This window comes from Spodoptera frugiperda, chromosome 24, assembly GCF_023101765.2.
Source record: "Spodoptera frugiperda isolate SF20-4 chromosome 24, AGI-APGP_CSIRO_Sfru_2.0, whole genome shotgun sequence".
In the NCBI taxonomy this organism is placed as follows: Eukaryota; Metazoa; Arthropoda; class Insecta; order Lepidoptera; family Noctuidae; genus Spodoptera; species Spodoptera frugiperda.
Window position 1 is genome coordinate 2,396,476 of NC_064235.1, and position 11,019 is coordinate 2,407,494.

At 36.3% G+C, this 11,019-nt stretch overlaps 2 protein-coding genes and 1 long non-coding RNA gene across 4 annotated transcripts in view; 2 read left to right on the top strand and 1 right to left on the bottom strand.

Moving 5' to 3' along the window:
• Nucleotides 1-4,494, bottom strand: part of LOC118278841 (uncharacterized) — a 35,403-nt gene extending 30,909 nt beyond the window's left edge. For both annotated transcript variants that reach the window (XM_050703440.1, XM_035598229.2), the window contains exon 1: nt 4,091-4,494. The gene's annotated coding sequence lies outside the window, so the exon portion shown is untranslated. The remainder of the gene's footprint in view (nt 1-4,090) is intronic.
• LOC118278843 (uncharacterized) lies at nt 2,025-3,271 on the top strand. Its single transcript, XR_004783928.2, has 3 exons — nt 2,025-2,187; nt 2,289-2,468; nt 2,556-3,271. It is a non-coding gene; the product is annotated as an uncharacterized LOC118278843 (long non-coding RNA).
• Nucleotides 4,495-6,298: 1,804 nt separating the features above from the next.
• Nucleotides 6,299-11,019, top strand: part of LOC118278577 (uncharacterized) — a 39,186-nt gene continuing 34,465 nt past the window's right edge. Inside the window, exons 1-3 of the mRNA XM_050703483.1 lie at nt 6,299-6,466; nt 8,749-8,901; nt 9,618-10,784. The gene's annotated coding sequence lies outside the window, so the exon portion shown is untranslated. The remainder of the gene's footprint in view (nt 6,467-8,748; nt 8,902-9,617; nt 10,785-11,019) is intronic.

Here is an 11,019-nt window from a genome sequence, read left to right on the forward strand (position 1 = left end):
ACGCTATTTAATATGACACTGACACCAGTACACTTAGTACGAGTTTGCTTTACGTTTAAAGTAATCGAAACGAGAGCGCGTTCGGCGCTCTTATTGGCGGGCTCGAATAAACCAACCAATCAGAGCGCCGAACGCGCTCTCGTTTCGATAACTTTAAACGTAAAACAAATTCATACTAAGGGTACAGAGTACGGCCGGCAACGCGAGCGACATCTGTGCTATTGTTGACATCTGTTAAACTAATTTCTGATAGTTTTAGGGTCGGTTCATATCTAGGGGCCTACTCTAATTCAACGAACGAACCAACCGAAAATCTTCGCAGATTGCATACTATAATCCTATTAGATCTATGGAGTTTCTTGCTCGTTCTTCTCCATAGAAATCTATGGAGAACACATATGACAACATAGAACACTTTGGAACGAGCAAATAGAGCAACTAGAGGACTGACCGACAGGCAGACATTTTGTTATATTTACACTGTAATATTTGCTTTGACTTTGAAAAGTGCCTTCCCGGTCTATTTGAAATAAATAATTTGAACGATTCATCTCAGAGACATTTTTTAAGGGTTCATTAGTTAATGTCATCTTTAAGTATTCGTAGGGTGGGGTATCGCCAAATCATTGTATACAATGTGATAGGGGTGGGACTTCTAACCCGTTAAGACTGAGTACTACATCTAATTTTATCGACAAAAAATATAATATGGGGGGTTGACCCCTAATTGAAAATATTGAAAAATAGTGATGTTTTCGGTAAAAATAATTCACAAATGATTTTTTTTTCTCACCAAAACATTATCAAACATATGAAAAAAATAATGAATTAGTTAGCCAAGGTTATTAGCTACCGTTTGCCGTTTCTTTTTTTTTTGTTTCTACGACGCATACAACCTTTGATTCAAAAAAAGTACCTAAAAAATATTAAAATAGCCATAAGGTGGGAAAGGATTCGACCCCTTCGACCCCCGACTTTTGTCAATAAAATTAGATTTAGTACTCAGCCTTTACGGGTTAGAAGTCTCACCCCTATCACACTGTAGATTGCATATCGATAAACGTTTGGTGTGGCATTTTTTTTTTTTTCGAGGGTGGAAAATCATCCAATGTCTTCATCCGCCTTGGGCGAGGCGAGAGGGAGTGTCAGACTCTTACTGACTAAAAACCACCCCGTTCCTACTCCTGCCCGTCGAGCCGGAGCCCCGGTAAACCCGCTAGGTAGTCCGCAGCTCCGGATTAGGCATCAGCCCTACTGGGCCCCATCTGTGGTGGTCTGATGGCTCTTTGAGGCGCGCGCAGAAAGCGACGCGCCGCACGCACGGGTCTGGTTCTGGTCGGGCGGCGAGCTACCCTTGCTCACCGTCCGCAGACCCGCACTTACGGTGGCCGGAGATCGTCGCGCGATCCCCGACGCCCGGAGTGTCTCTCGCGACGGCTGGGGCGTGAGGAGGTTCGTTCTCTCACGCGCCCCGCCTCCTCCTTAGCTAGCATGACTGCTTCGCAGAAGGAGGAGACTGCATACCAGTGACCCCCTCGCTCCGCACCATGGCTTGTATTAGTGCCGGACGCGAGAGGGCGCCGTCGCCGACCACATCCCTGAGGACACGGCGGTGCTCAGCCCACGCAGGGCAGACCGCAAGCGTATGTTCCACCGTGTCCTCCGGGCGGTCTTCGCAGTGATGACACCCGGGCGTTTCCTCCCGCCCAATCAGAAACAGGAACCTACCGAAGCTTCCATGTCCGGTAAGCACCTGCGTCAGGCGGTAGGTGAGGACGCCGTGGCGCCTCTCTAGCCACTCCTCAAAGAGGGGACTTACCGCTGCAATGACAGCGAGCCCAGTTTGGTGTGGCTACACATGAAAAAATGTTAATATCAAATGATTAAAAACGTTTATTTAAACACATTGAATGCATATAAAACAGTAATACAAGTTTTTCGTACATTTATCGATAGTTTTTAATAAAATACAAACCAAAACGGCTATTTTCGATCAAAGAAGATAAAGCAATCGGACTCTTTTTTCCTGGTAACTGGAATCTCTTTGGCACTTGTCAGTACCAAAGTCTGTCATGTTTTATTATGACAGTAGTTTGTGTTGTTTACTTAAAATTAATAAATTATTTTCTTTGGTTCTTGCGCAAACCAATAATAATAAACCTATGTGCTATCCGTTATCACACCCTGGTAAGTTTCATTAAGTACATTCTGTACATCTAACAATACAATAACAACAAATAAAAGATGGTTATGTTTAAAACTTCTGTTCATGTTTTGTATTATTTTAGGAGTGTCTGCATATAAAATCACGCGACAGAGTGGTCAATTTCTCCGCCGATGAAAAGCTTTACTGGCACAACAGTGATTAAGAAGAGACTAATGTTGTAAAATCCAAAATAAAAGATGGCAAGTCGGTCCCCAACAAACAAGCGGCATGGGAGTTTAATTGTAATGCTAATATACACATGGTAAGAAGGAATTATTATTATTGATACAGAATTATTTGTTTTGATAATTGTCATACCTAAGTATCTATAAACTTTCTGTTTTTTCAGCTTGATGATAAGAAAGCAGTCACACTAATAGTTTGGGCTACAGAAAGAGGAAAACAAATTTTATCTACAAAAAGGTTCACACAGTGTTGCATATGCACAGGACCCTATCACACATCACTTGCTCCCAGGGAAAGAGACAGCTTCATAGGGTGTGCCCAGTGCAGCGCTGTAAAACAGCACTGGCTAAACAACACTTATATGGGATTGGTAGCCAAATTTATAATAAGATCAACAAAATCTGTTTCATACATTCTACTATCATTGGTGAGTGTAAGGAAAGGGTTGTCAGCTGAATAAAAACTCAGAGTTACGAGGACACTGAAGTGCTATTAATGACTTGACTAATTTCAACACACACAAAATAGGCAAGCTCGGTCTTCTTATATAAAATTGTTACATTAATTGCTCAATTTTGTAGATTATATTGAATTTGACTATGTACTTTCTCAATAAAATTTACTATAATTAGTGTATAATGTAATCTTTCGCTTGGGTACCAGAGTTCATACAAATGTTTGTATTTGTGACTTTACATTTTGGAGTTATTAGAATATTTCAGAAGTTATATTTTTGTAGATCTCCATGTTAATTTGAGTACTCTGTAATTCAATAAACATATTTATTTATTATATATTATATTATTTATAAAGCTAAATTAGAATTAGAAGAAATGAAAAAATCTAAAAAGGATTGAAATAAATGTTTACAATTGATTATTTTATGGATTTTTATTTATTCAATAATTGATATTAACATAGAAACCTATCAACCAAAGAATGTTGTACCATAAAACACATTGTTGTTGGTGTTTTCTTTAATTAGTACAACGGTAACATCATTTTGGATCTGAATACCAACACAGTTCATTGGTACCAAACCGTCTACCAATAATGCTATATTATGCAATGTTGCACATGCAAATACGATAGCCACAATTGTTTCCACCTTCATACCCATTCCCAGTCCGTTTTAAAGACAAGGAAATCTTCTTTTCCAAATACAAAAACATTTATCCACAGTATATCTGGTTTTCATTTGGCTTCTGTTTAAAATTGGTGTAAATATAACACTGATTTCGTTGGTTTCTTTAGATTAGGAGCCGGCAAAGGCAATTTTATAACACTATACGGATACTGGGGTGAATCTATAACGCTCATGGAATTCTCGAAAACCGCCACGATCCGACTTCTCTGTTCCTTCTGGCAAATTCCACAAAATCAATAAAGTCTACCAAATCAAACATCTTCGCTTAAAACAATGAAACTAGAAATTAAAATATGACCAATTTTGTGTAAACATATGTTCGACAAAGATGGCGGACGTCATAATCAACCAGGTACCATAAAGGTTTTGCCATACTTAACTTTAAATGTCATTTAAGCAAGATTAAGGACCATTAACTGTCTCTGAGAGTGATTTTTTTTAAAGTTTTACTAAGGAACGACTTAAGTAGCCATTAACTGACTCTGAGTGTGGCAGTACCTAAGCTACACTATTAATTTTATAGGTTTACTAGATACGCCTGTGTTACTCACCGACTTACTTCGCCTTTTAAACATTATTCAACGTCACATTTTCACATATTTAACAATGAATTCGTTAAATTAACTGAAGTTGTGTAGAACACCGACATCACAGGCAGGATTTGTAATTATTTTCAACCAAAATGTTGTAGTTCTACTTTCGTTTTGTTTACAAGTAAGTTCAAGGTCGTTAGTCGTTACATTTTAGTAAATTAATAATCTCAAATCTGTGCTTTTCAGTCGACAATCTGAATATTCTGGGTTGTCAAAAATAAAATAATAGAATTATTATTATTTCATTTTGAATAAGAACAATAAATAAAATACAAAACACAAAATATACAAAATACGAATACAAAAAAGTACAATATATAAAAACAGTAAGGTAAAGGATTTTTTTATTTTAATGTCCTTCTTGTAGATTATTTTAAAACATTAGACACGTATTTTTGATTTTCTTACCGAAACAAATACTTTCGGATATATTATATTGATTTGCAATATCGCGTGACTTCACTTCTAGGTACATTTTATACGTAGAAATGACGTATTTGCTCCCACTCCTAAACTTTGATTCGTTTTATCTAAGTATTGTTATCTTATATGACAAAATAAAAAAATACGTGTCTAATATTTTTTCATTACCTAACTGAAGGACTAAATAGATTTCTAATTTTCATACCCCGTCATCATCCCTATAACGGCATACAGACAGAATAGTAATCTTATTGACGTAATAAGTTAAAATTAGACATTACAGCCCACTGCACTGTCATAATATGGCTAAAAAAAGCGCGAATTTGCGTTTCGTTTTACGTAGGTAAGTATTTTATTTGATCAGAAAAAGATTATAATTGTAATTTACATAATAAAATTCAACATTAATATTAAATTAAATTTTAATTAAAATTGTATTATTACCTATTAATTTAAATTGAAATAATTAAAAGAACCTTTAACCGACGAGCATGCACGAAAATACTGATGACTGTTGATGAAGCGAAAGAGGTGTGTAAGATTCGTAGTAATTGGTGGTCCATTGTCTCTGCCTACCTCCATGGGACAGGCGTGAGGTTATGTATGTATTAAGTTGAAAAAGAACCTACTTATTTATATTTCAATACATCTAATATATACCATGTAACAATGTTAGTTACCATACTCCTCCGAAACGGCTTTACCGAATTTTACTAAATTTTATATTATTCAGTAGGTCTGAGAATCGGCTACTATCTATTTTCCATACCTCTAAGTGATAAGGGTTGTTCACCCTTGTTGACCAAACTTTTTGTTCTTATCACTACATAGTAAAAAAAAGAAAGTCGCTTTCTCTGTCCCTATGTCCCTTTGTGCGCTTAAATCTTTTAAACTAGTTAAACTACGCAACGGATTTTGATGCGGTTCTTTTAATAGATAAAGTTTTTCGGTCCAAATGTTGATTTTTACTCGACATTGAGTAAAACTATCGAGTAATACTGAATGTGCGTACGGAGCTAAAAGAATACTTTAGTAATCACTAGCAAACCCGGCGAACTCCGTTTCGCCACCAATGATTTTCCCTGTTTTCCTGCTTTTCTCTTGAATTTTCTGTGTTATAAACCTCACAGAGCCCGAGACCTTTCCAACGAATGCAAAACCGTGGAAATCGGTTCGTGCGTTCTGGAGTTATAGCGTCAGGAAGGAAAACCCGACTTATTTTTATATTATAGATTATCAGTACATTATATTTCTAAATATAAGATGGCTTATTTGATCAAGAACATTTGAAAATGTAAATATGAATAGGCCTCCATTTTTAGTATTTTTGTTAATTAATAAAGTACAGTTTTATACATCTAGTCAAATTCAATACTTTTATCGAAATGTTAAAAACGTTACTTTTCTATGAATTTTGTAGGAGATCGCAAATTATGACGTCATAATATTTTTGCGTCAAATAGCATACTTCTCTAAAATTAGCTAGAAAAATTAAATAAATAAGTATATCGTCAAATTAATGAATGAAAGTACGATTATTTTGGGATATTTTATTATATTGAAATGTCAAAATAATTTATTTTTGACCTAGGAAACTACCCAATTGTCATTTAGTGCCTTGTTCGTAGAAAGAGACATACTAACTAGAAAGAGACACCAACAAAGTCTGTTTTCTCTTTCGTAACGGTTTTTGTCTTTGGTAAAAGTTCTTGTTTTTTTTTAATAACTTCTTTGAGAAATATTAAAACAAATTCGAATGTCGCATCACTATCTCTTTTATTATAAAAATAACTTTTGCGTGTAACGAAACGTGTCGCCAACTTCGGTTGTCTGTCAACAAACATTAATAAAAGTTCATTACTTGTCATTTTATTAAAAGAAAAACGTAATTTTCATTGACAAAAAGCAACAGTAAGTAGAATTAATATATTTTAATACAATTATTGTAACATTATAGTACAAAAATAACGCATGAAATGATTTTTTGCGCAGTAAACTTTGTTTATATTTATCACCATGGAAACGACATATCAACAGCCTAGAAGTGGCCACTTGCTGACCAAATGCCTCTTTTCATACATATATTTCTACATGTGTGAGTTGATGACTTATTTTTATTTTAATGTCCATCTTGTAGATTATTTTAAAACACCGGCACACGATTTTTTAACGGAAGTAAATACTTTCGAAGAATAAATAGAATATCGATTTGAAATATAGCGTGACGTTACTTCTATGTACGTTTTATACGTAGAAATGACGTATTTGTTCCGACTCATGAAATTAAGATTTATTTCCGATGTTTAACTAGTGAAGCGAGTGCTCGCCGGCAGTGTGAACAGTCAGCGATCAACTGTTTGTATATGCATCTCTTTTGTTCACACGGAAAGTATATCTATTGTACGTTTCTTGAGCGAGAAAATAGCCGATAGTTGGTCGTTTTTTCGTCGTTGGTGGGACTATTTCCTTAATCACCACGCTTGCTCAATGCGGGTTGGCGATTTCACACTTATAATTAGACATTGTAAGCCCAGGTTTCCTCACGATGTTTTCCTTCACCGTTTGTCAGTGGTGTCTAAATAATCTTAGAAAGTACATATTGCTCGGAAAACGTCACATTGGTACTTGTCGTTGGTAGGTTTTGAACTTGCATGAGAAGCCGTCTTAAACTTCTTGGCTGGTACGATATACCATGATTATAAGGTGTTGCGAAAAGTAGGTACTTTAAAAATATTAAGTAACCCATTTTAAATTACATATATTTCTACATGTGTGAGTAGATGACTTATTTTTATTTTAATGTCCGTCTTGTAGATTATTTTAAAACATTAGACACGTATTTTTTTATTTTTTTTACGGAAATAAATACTTTCGAAAAATAAATATAATATCGATTTGAAATATCGCGTGACGTTACTTCTATGTACGTTTTATACGTAGAAATGACGTATTTGCTCCCACTCATGAACTTTGATTCGTTTTTTTATATGTTATATTATAAGTATTGTTATCTTATGTGACAAAATAAAAAAAACACGTGTCAAAAATTTTTCGACTGCGTCGTTGGTCGAGTCGTCGGAAATATGTATGACAAGGGGTTCGATTTCGGGGCCGGGCTAAGTATTACTGGGCTTTTTCCGCTATTTCGAAAATATCTCAGTAGTAGCACGGAGTACGGAGTTTGGAATTGTGTCCAGTAAATGGCATTAGGCTCACCCCCTATTACATGGGACTTATAACACAAATATTGTAAAGTATACATTGTATAGCGGCATTACGTGCCGTAATGTGCACCTCTGCAAACCCCTTCTGGGGTAAAAGGCGTGACGTTATATGCATAAAAACTCATGTTCCATAAAATCAGTACGCCACGCGACGACTGATTTGTCATACTTTTGTAAAGAACGGCATGTCGTACTGTCACCACAGGTATAATTACGACTTTTGTACTGTCACTACATTATCTTACATTTTTGCATCATGTGACACTACGCCTGTGGGCAATGTACGAAAAGAGTAGTGTCTTAGTAGCTGCAACCTGTGAGATAGTACTGTCCACGAATGTGTTAAAAACATACATACATACATATCGTCACGCCTTTAATCCCCGAAGGCCATAGGCACATTTCCAGACTCCGTGCTACTACTGAGAAATTTTCGAAAATCCGAAAAAAGCCCAGCAATACTTTGCCCGACCCGGGAATCGAACCCGAGACTCCTTGTACGGCAGTCGCACTTGCAACCACTCGACCCACGAGGCAAGCGTCTACTTATACACCACTACTTAATACAATGTGATAGGGGTGGGACTTCTAACCCGTTAAGGCTGAGTACTACATCTAATTTTATCGACAAAAGTCGGGGGTCGAATTGGTCGAATCCCTAAAAGTTATGGCTATTTTAATATTTTTTGATATCAAAAGTTGTATGCGTCGTAGAAACAAAAAAAAAACGACAAACGGTAGCTAATAACCTTGGCTAACTAATTCATTACTTTTTTCATATGTATGATAATGTTTTGGTGAGAAAAAAATCATTTGTGAATTATTTTTACCGAAAAAATCACTATTTTTCAATATTTTCAATTAGGGGTTCAAACCCATATTATTTTCCTTCGTATTAGATGTAGTACTCAGCCTTAACGGGTTAGAAGTCCCACCCCTATCACATTAATATAGTACCCTTGTTACCAGGCTATCAGAAAATGGAGGTGCTGGTCAAAAGCGTGCTTATTGGGGCAGCAGCTCTGGTGGCGGCTGTGACCATCGCCGTGGAGTGGTGGCAATACCGTCAGGTGCCGAAGACATATGCTGCTTATGGACAACGGAAACCAAACTCGAATTAAGGTACTTGTGGTTATTTATGGAACAGAGAGTAAAGTTCCCTAAGTAAAGCCGTATCCTCCGACCAGGGGCCTTAGTCTGCTATTACAATTGTGTCAGAATGGTCGATCACTGAGCAGTGCGAGAGGGACGGAGCTATGAAGGTTGTATAGCTACGTCCCTCTCGCACTGCTCAGTGATCGACCATTCTGACACAATTGTAATAGCAGACTAAGGCCCCAGGTGAGGTGATCGTGTCTGGCGGGCTTTCTGCCCAACTGTTGTTCGTTGGGATTTTCTATTTTCTATACAAGTTTCGAGTCACAGAGGGACCCTTCATCATGAGCAGCGTGCGCAGACGCGGCGACGACTCACAACCTACTCACACACTTACACAGACGACGTCCCTCTGTGACTCGAAACTAGTAGAGCTTTTCTCCATTAATGTACGTGAGTAAACCGTGATTTTTTAGTTAATTTAGTATGTCTCACGATAGTTCTCATATTAATTTATTTTTCTTTTTTAAAAAAAACGTTGCCCCACATTAGGATTTTCTCCTGTGTCGTGGGTGCGTTTACAAACATACAATTTCACCCAGACCCGAAAAAACAATTTGTGGATCACACAAAGAGTTGTTCCGTGCGGGAATCGAACCCGCTACCCGTTGCACGGCAGCCAGTTGCCCAGCCACCGCGCCAACCGTGCAGTCAATAATTATATGTCTTTTTCTTTTTTCTAGATCAAAGACCAGCCAAGATGAGATGGAAGTGGCGATATTATTTAATTTAATTTATTGTAATTTAATTTTAGTATTACACTTAGTTTAGTAATAAAATAAGTGAGCTACATAGATGTCTAAGGTCCTTTGTTTTTTTACATAATATAAAACAAAGTCGCTTTCTCTGTCCCTATGTCCCTTTGTATGCTTATATCTTTAAAACTACGCAAGGAATTTTGATTTTTGAAAAGATAGACTGATTCAAGAGGAAGGTTTATATGTATAATACGTGCGTAATAGGGTGTCTTTTAGCAGCGCTAATTGCTTACCATTAGGTGATCCATCTACTCGTTTGCCTCATATTCCAATTCCTTAAGTAAGATTTTTTTAAGGGGGAAAATCATTGAATGATTTCTCCCGCGAAGCGAGAGGGAGTGTCAAACTCTTGCTGACTAAAACATCTCCTTTCCTACGACTGCTAATATTATAATAATATTAATTACAAATAAGCTAAATAATCTTTGCAATTAAGATTAATTTAGCGTATTTTATTTACTTCACGTATTGCAATATTCTTGTCATATTATTTAAGTAACTTTTATGAGAATTTACATAATTATATTGAATTATAAATATGTCTAAATTAATGTATTAATTATTTATTTACAATGAGCTTAAGACTAATAGATAAACACCCATAATAAGTATGTAGGTATTTACTTTTATGGATCGAATGTCGTCTGTTTGACGTTTGTCGGACTGTCAAATTCAATTGACAGATACGACAAACGTCACTTCCGCTCGAGACAGCACCGCGCCCGCCACATCACACTTTCGGATCGTATTTACAATTGTGTCTAGCCAGAAATTGATAATAACAACGATTGCGTTCATTGAGTATTTGTGTTAGTAATATTAAATCTAATTAGTAAGCTGTAGAGGTGGTTTCATTTTCCTTATAATCTATAATACTTGAATACTGGCAACACTGCTCTGATAAACAGTCGATTGACCTTGAAAATTCGAAGTAAACATGATTAAAGTAGAACTACAATATTTTGGTTGAAAATAATTACAAATCCTGCCTGTGGTGTCGGTGTTCTACACAACTTCAGTTAATTTAACGAATTCATTGTTAAATATGTGAAAATGTGACGTTGAATTATGTTTAAAAGGCGAAGTAAGTCGGTGAGTAACACAGGCGTATCTAGTAAACCTATAAATAGTGTAGCTTATTGTTATTGGTTAGTGTTAGTCCACAATACTCCGGTGTACTAGTCAAATGTTACTTCTGAACAATATAAACCTTGTTGTGACAATGACGAGTCGACGACAGAATCTTACTTCTCACTAATATTAATGCAAAAGTTTGTGAGTTTATGTATTTGTTTGTTTGTTACTTAATCACGTCGAAACAGCTGAA